At 41.3% G+C, this 7,572-nt stretch overlaps 1 long non-coding RNA gene across 1 annotated transcript; it reads left to right on the top strand.

Moving 5' to 3' along the window:
* The first annotated feature begins 828 nt into the window (after positions 1 to 828).
* LOC141365241 (uncharacterized) lies at positions 829 to 7,572 on the top strand. Its single transcript, XR_012370427.1, has 4 exons — positions 829 to 1,175; positions 6,453 to 6,656; positions 6,997 to 7,141; positions 7,347 to 7,572. It is a non-coding gene; the product is annotated as an uncharacterized lncRNA (long non-coding RNA).

The following is a 7,572-nucleotide window of genomic DNA, read 5'->3' as shown; positions in this document are numbered from 1 at the left end:
TACTAAAGTACAGAGGAGAGAAGTGGCCGGAGCAGCCCACGGTGGAACCGGCAAAGGAGCAGGCCACGTTAAGACCTGCTGTCCATGACGGGACTTGCTGAGGAGCGGGCGGGACTGGCAGAGGAGCAAGATAAAAGCAAAAATAAAAATAATGGCAGTAACACTAAAAATAATGCTTTTGGAATTGTTTGAAATGTAAATAAATTTTTGAATAACTTACAGATATCCTCAGGACCAGCCGAGTGCTTGACCGGCTTAGCAGTGGCTGACAGCAGGACCGTAAACAGACCGGCCGTCGGCAGAAACGGCAGAAGGGTGGGGCCGCCAGAGGAGTGGGCGCGACCGCCAGAGAAGAGGGCTCGACCAGCAGAGGACCGAGTGCGAGCTGGGCTGCCAGAGGAACGGACGCAAGTGGGACCGGCAGAGGAGCAGCCCATGTTGAGACCTGCTGAGGAGTGGTCCATGGGGGGCCTTGCTTAGCAAAGGCAGCGGGCGGGACTGGCAACTGCGGCGGTGTGTACGTACAGTTACATGGAAGCCGCCATTTTGCGGCATCATGTTTCTACAGTAGCCCCAAACGAACAAACTGCTCTACAGAGTGAGTTAGTCATTACGTTGTCTCAGACGATGACATGTTTATCCTATGACGGCCACCATAGCTTCTCTATGTGGTTCGAAAGGGAGGGTGCAATTTGCAACCTCACCACTAGATGTTGCTAAAATGTACGCACTGCACCTTTAAAGTCATTTTTGTGATTTACAGTTTTTTAAATCAAATCATGCTACATAATGTAAAGACTTTCTGTAAATATATAACTATTGAGCCATGTCAAAAATTTTAAACAATGTAAAAAATCTAACTTTGATGGTACTAATTTCATCATTAGATTACGAGTCTTTAGCCTGGATTTCACAGACAGAGTCACATATTGACTAAGATATTGGAGCATGTTTATTAATTATTTTTTTTTAATCTTTTTTTGAGGTCACACTGTTATGAATGTGAGATTTCTTTACATTTCTGGTTGGAAAGACTTGAGAATGCTTTAATAACATCTGCAGTCTTATATCTTACAGAACCACAGAGAGCTCCTGAATCTAACCAGCCTTCTGGACATCAGTTTGGATGCCTCCAAAGGGTGTGCTTATTTAGAAAGGAAGCGCTTTGTTCATAAGTAACATCTTTTGGTATTATTTATTCATACTTCAACTACATTTAAAGGGGACTGTATTATTTTGAAAAGATGACGAGACCCTTTTTATCCTTTAACACATGCGGTGAACTTTTTATTCTGCTTCTCTGCAATACACAGCATCACATCCTATTCCCCCACTGCCCACTAGTGTCCATTTTCAGGAACTACATAACCCATCAGAATTATTAATCTATATTCAACAACTTGAATATTACATCCCCCTTCTTTGAAAGCTTGACATACTATGTCAATAAACAAAATATTGCAGCTGTGCAAATCCTTAAGGTATAATATACCAGTGTAACAATCAGTATACAGAACATATAACAACACACTTATATTAAGGATAGTGACAAGTTTTTTTGTTTTGTTTTTTTAGGGCAGCGATCCGCCTACACCCTTTACATTTATAGATCAAGGACGACTCTTGGTTTAACTTCACGTCCTGATCTGGTGACATAATGTGAAGTAACAGAATCAGTGTTATTTATGTCGGTCTGCTTTGGTTGGTATGTGGGTACGGTGTGCAAAGCGCTTGACAAGACTTCTGGCTCAGCACTGATAGATTGTGTCTTATCTTGCAAAAGGTGACGACGATTCCTACGGAAGACTTGGCCTCCTGCAGTACGTACATGGTAAGACCTGTAGGTGTCAGCAGGTTGAATGACTACAGCAGGATTCCAGCTACCCGATTCCTGAATTCGGACATGGTCTCCAACCCTTAATGGTGTGAGTGCTTTTGCAGACCTGTTATAGTACTTTCCTTGATCTTGCTGCTTTTGTTCCTGCCTTGCATGAACTCTTTTGAACTGAATTGAGGCCCATTGTCGGAAATAACCTTTTCAGTAATCCCATGTGCTGCAAATATTTTCTTCAGTTTCAGGATCACTGCAGCAGCTGTGGTGCTTTTGAGCTTCTCCAAATCAAAGTAACGGCTGTAGTAATCTACCACAACTATGTAGTCATCACTATTCCAAGTGAATAAATCGGTACCAACAGTTTGCCATGGCCGGTTTGGTATAGGGTGAGAAATGAGTGGCTCTTTTGCATTCGACATACGACGCTCAAGACAGATGGAGCACTTTTCCACCATGCTGGCGATCTGCTTGGACATGCCAGGCCAAAAGAGAATGTCTCTAGCACGTTGTTTGGATTTCTCGATTCCCATGTGGCCTGCATGAATGCGTTGAAGCATCTCTTCTCTCAGCTGCATGGGGATTATGATCTTTTCCCCCTTGAAGACAATACCACCGATCTCTGATAGCTCATCTCTATGATTCCAGAATTCTAGGATGGCTATAGGGCATCTCTTTCTTTCAGCAGGCCATCCTTCTTTGATCACTCTCTTTAGTGTGGACATTTGGACATCTCTGTCTGTTTCTTTTTGAATTTTGCTAAGCTTCGCATCACTGACGGGAAGAGTACTGAGAATAGTGTGTACTTGAACATCCATCTCTTCAGTGAGGCTGTGATCAGTGCAAGGCATTGATTTTCTTGACAGTGTGTCAGCAACAGGAATATGTTTTCCAGGAATGTGTACAATGGTGAAACTGTACTTTTGTAACTGCCAGATCATCCTTTGCAGTCTTGGTGGTGCTGCAGCTAGTGGCTTTCTGATGATCGCTTCCAGGGGTTTATGATCTGATTCCACTGTTATATGACGTCCATAAACATATTGATGGAATCTCTTGCAGCCCCAGAGGATAGCCAGTAGCTCTTTTTCGATCTGAGCGTAGCTTATTTCTGTGTCTGTTAGTGACTTTGAGGCATATGCAAGTGGTTTACCTTCCTGCAGCAGCACTGCGCCTAATCCATACTTGGAGGCATCAACTTGCAGTGTTAGGTCTTTGCTCGTGTCGAAAAATGCCAACACAGGTCCTGGCTCCCTGGTAATGATGTCCTTCATCTTTTGGAAAGCTGCATCATGTTGTTTGTCCCATACAAACTCATTGTCATGCCGCAGTAGCTGTCTCAGAGGTGCATTTGCGTCTGAAAGACTTGGTGCAAACTTCGAAAGATAGTTGACCATACCGAGAATTGTTTCAAGTTCAGCACGATTCTTAGGTGGAGACATCTCTTTTATGGCTTCCACCTTGTGAGGGTCTGGTTTGATTCCATCTTTGGAAAGACGGTGGCCGAAGTAGCTGACTTCCGGAACGCAAACCGTTCTTTTCTCAGGATTAAGGCGAACTTCTTTTTCTCGAGATCTTTCCAGCATCCTCCTGAGGTTATTGTCGTGTTCCTCTTTTGTTTTTCCGTAGACCAAGATATCATCTACAATGGCCACAACTCCAGGCAGACCTTCATAAATCTCATCTATCTTCTGCTGGAAAATATCTTGGGCTGAGACAATGCCAAAAGGTAGGCGGCGAAATCGGTATCTACCGAAGATTGTGTTGAAAGTTGTCAATTTTGAGGCTTTTTCAGAAAGCTTGATTGCCCAGTAGCCAGATCTAGCATCCATCACACTGAAGTAACGGGCTCCAGCCAACTTTGGTGTAATGTCATCTAATGTAGGCAAAGGATAGTGTGGCCGCTTTATAGCCTTATTAAGATCCCGTGGATCTAGACATACTCTCAGCTTGCCAGTTTTGGGCTTCTCGACTACGCAGAGGGCGTTTACCCAATCTGTTGGCTCCGTCTCTTTCACAATGATACCTTGCTCCTCCATGGAGTCCAACTCTTCTTTCAGACGGTCTCGCAGGGCAAAAGGAACTCTCCTTGGTGGGTGAATGACTGGCGTGGCTGCTGGGTCCAACGGAATGTTGCATTCTCCAGGAAAAAGACCAATGCCTGTAAACACATCAGCAAAGTCATCTACAATCGACTCCGAATCTTTCGCTGGGGAGGATACAGATAGCACCAGCTTAATCATGTCCAAGTCTAAACATGCTTTTAATCCGAGCACAGGTGGTGACTGGGTATCCACAATAAAGAAGTCCAGTGACATGGCATTTTCTTTATATTTGCAGTGCAGTTGGCATGTGCCTTTAACTGAAAGTGGTTGTCCACCATATCCTGTGAGCTTTTTGTGGGTATGCTGCATCTTTGTTGGAATATTTTTGAAGACCCTCTCTGGTATTACATTAACCTGAGCACCCGTGTCGAGCTTAAATTTCAAAGGCGAGCCATATCCTTTTATTTCAACTTCAGCAAAAGCTTGCTCTGATGAAGTAATTGTGTTTGTGACACAGTCAATAAAGAATTCACTACTCACATCTGGGTATCCGTCCTCAGGTTTATTGTCACTTACAATGTGCACAGATTTGGACTTTGACTTGCAAACCTTTGCAAAATGATTCCACTTTCCACATTTAGCACACTGCTTTCCTTTTGCTGGACATGTCTCTTTTCTTTTGTGCTCCTTTCCACAGTATCCGCATGTATGGAGGCGTTCTGTGTGCACGCTGTTCGTCTTTGCGCTGTTCTGCCAGCTCTTACGTACTTTTGCATGCTTTCCTATTGCGTGCACGTGTTGCTCCTGGTTTGCATTTGTGCTACCTATTGCCATACTTCTCATCTGAGCCTGTGCAACCTCATGCGATCTGGCAATGTCGATTGCTTTTTCTAATGTTAATTCAGCACCCTGATTGAGTAGTTTCTCTCGAACGTGTGGGGAATAAATGCCGAAATTAACGACACGGTCTCTCACCATCTCCTCTGGATTAGTGTAGCCACAATCTTTAACGAGCAGTCTGAGCTCGGTGACGAACTGATCGAATGTTTCCGTGGCACATTGTGTTTTCTCATTGAACTTGTATCTAGCGAAAATTGGGTTCGCCTTTGGCACTACGTAAGCTTCAAATTTGTCATAATAAGTTTTTAGCAACTTAGCTTCATCATCGGTGAGAGTCCATGTGTTATAAATATCCCGTCCTTTCTCCCCGACCCATAGAAGCAGGTAGCTGCACTTCTCCGTCTCCTCTTTGCGGCGAAGCGGTCCTGAATACATCAGTTCAACGTGCTGCTTAAACTTTCTCCATGCATCGGGAAGATTCTGTGATTCCCAATCCATTTTCGCGATTCACTCTGACACCATGTATTATTTTGAAAAGATGATGAGACCCTTTTTATCCTTTAACACATGTGGTGAACTTTTTATTCTGCTTCTCTGCAATACACAGCATCACATCCTATTCCCCCACTGCCCACTAGTGTCCATTTTCAGGAACTACATAACCCATCAGAATTATAAATTTATATTCAACAACTTGAATATTACAGGGACATATTATGAAAATCAGATTTTTTTTCTGAAGTGCTTTAATTTGGTCCCCAGTGCTTATATCAATCTAGAAAATGTGAAAAAAATCAACCCAGTAACTTACTTTTGGTAAACCATTCTCTGCAAGCATGTGAAAAAATAGGTCATTGAAATTTGGCTCCCCTTGTGATGTCAGAATGGGATAGTACCGTCCCTTAATCTGCACTATCCAACCATTTAGTGCCATTTAGTGCAGAGATCAGCTCATTTGCATTAAAACGGCACATTTTTTGCTCACTCCTAAAACGTGGCAATTTTAACATGTTATAATAAATTATCTGTGGGGGGTTTTTTTAGCTAAAACTTCAAATATTTACTCTGAAGACACCAAAGATTTATTTGACATCCGATAAAAGTCTTGTGAAATGTCCCCTTTAAAAAAATAAAGGTTTTTCACAGTGATGTTATAGAAAAAACATTATATGCTATCTGTTGATTCATAATAACCTTTCTTCACTACAAAGAATCTTTTGTAAAACAAAAATGTTAAGGTTATTTACTGAACCATGTAGCCAAAAAAGTTTTTTTGTATAGCGTCATACAGCACCTTTATTTTTTTTTTTTTTGTGGATATTAAACTTTTTTTATAGAACCATACAGCCTGACAGAAGTCTTTAAAGCAGTGGTTCTCAAACTGGGGTCCGGGGCCCCCAGGGGGGCCGCGATATGGTGCCAGGGGGGCCCCAGTTTTATGACATTTTATAAAATACATTAATTTATCATGAATTCTGTGACAAAATCTGTTAAATTAAACCTAAAAAAAATAACGCATCACTACTTTGTATAATTTAATGTTTTGTTTAATTCAAATGTCAAGTTTTAGAACTGTTTTTTGTCATAGATTTTCTTTGGGGGGGCACAAAGGGGGCCATCCGCTGAAAAAGTTTGAGAACGACTTCTTTAAAGAACCTTTATTTAAAGCTGTCTAGGCTCTGCATTAGAAAGCATAGAACTGTATTCAATAGTGCACTGTATCAATTTCTTGTGTACAGAGATATTGCCGCCAGGAACTGTTTGGTTTCAGTAAAAAGCTACACGGACCCAAACAGAGTCATTAAAATAGGCGACTTTGGATTGGCCCGTGATGTGTACAAGAATGACTACTACAGGGAAAAGGGTGAAGGTTTATTTCCTGTACGCTGGATGTCACCAGAGAGTTTAACAGATGGAAATTTCAACAAATTCTCGGATGTCTGGTAAATATTGACAATATTGCAGTTACATTTTTTGGTAGTATTCATATCATAAAAATTTTATTTGCATATTTTCAGGGTGTTTGGGGTTCTCCTGTGGGAGATTATGACATTACAGTAGGAAATCTTCCATATCCAACATACACCAACCATGAAGTCTTAAGCTACATTAATGCCGGTGGACGATTGCCTTTACCAACAGGGTGTCCTAAGAGTTTGTGAGTTCAATAAACAATCGTTAAATGTGTTGACTGAAAACAAAGACATAACAATTGCTTTAAACATGTATTGTATTGTTTGTATTGTATTATATCATGTTTTGTTTTATTATATTATATTATAGGTACAATCTGATGATGGACTGTTGGAAAAAGGGGCCACATGAAAGGCCAAGCTTCCAGGACCTACAGGAAACCCTGCATAAATTGCGAGTTTACGAAGCAGATCAAATAAAATAGGTCATGTAAACCAAGCATACCAAGAAGATGGTAAGAAACAAGCATGTTGAAATGTTTTCTATCTCTTCTTTTATATAGAACCACTTCGTATTGTCAATATATAAGCTTTCCTTTTCACCTAAAAAAAACATTATGATTAGGTTTCTCAAAATCCTCTGGATTAAATTGCATTGCAAACTTAACCTATTTGGCTAATTGGTACAAATGAACTAGTGTCTGTTTTTGGTTTTGTCAGAGGAGGAGGTCTGCACAAGGGTAGATGAAGATGTAGAAACAGGACTTTCTCCTGTGCTCAACAACGATGGACTGAATTACTTCATGTATCGAGCTGAGAGTCCAGACAGTGTCAGAACAGACAATTCCACACTGTCAGAGGACAGATAAGACTAGGAAACCACATTTCACAAGACTTTTTTTAGATGTCAAATAAACATCTGGTGTCCCCAGAATACGTATGTGAA

Source organism: Misgurnus anguillicaudatus, chromosome 7, assembly GCF_027580225.2.
Source record: "Misgurnus anguillicaudatus chromosome 7, ASM2758022v2, whole genome shotgun sequence".
Lineage (NCBI taxonomy): Eukaryota > Metazoa > Chordata > Actinopteri > Cypriniformes > Cobitidae > Misgurnus > Misgurnus anguillicaudatus.
Note: the sequence above shows the minus strand (reverse complement) of the source record. Positions and strands in the feature narration are given on the sequence as shown.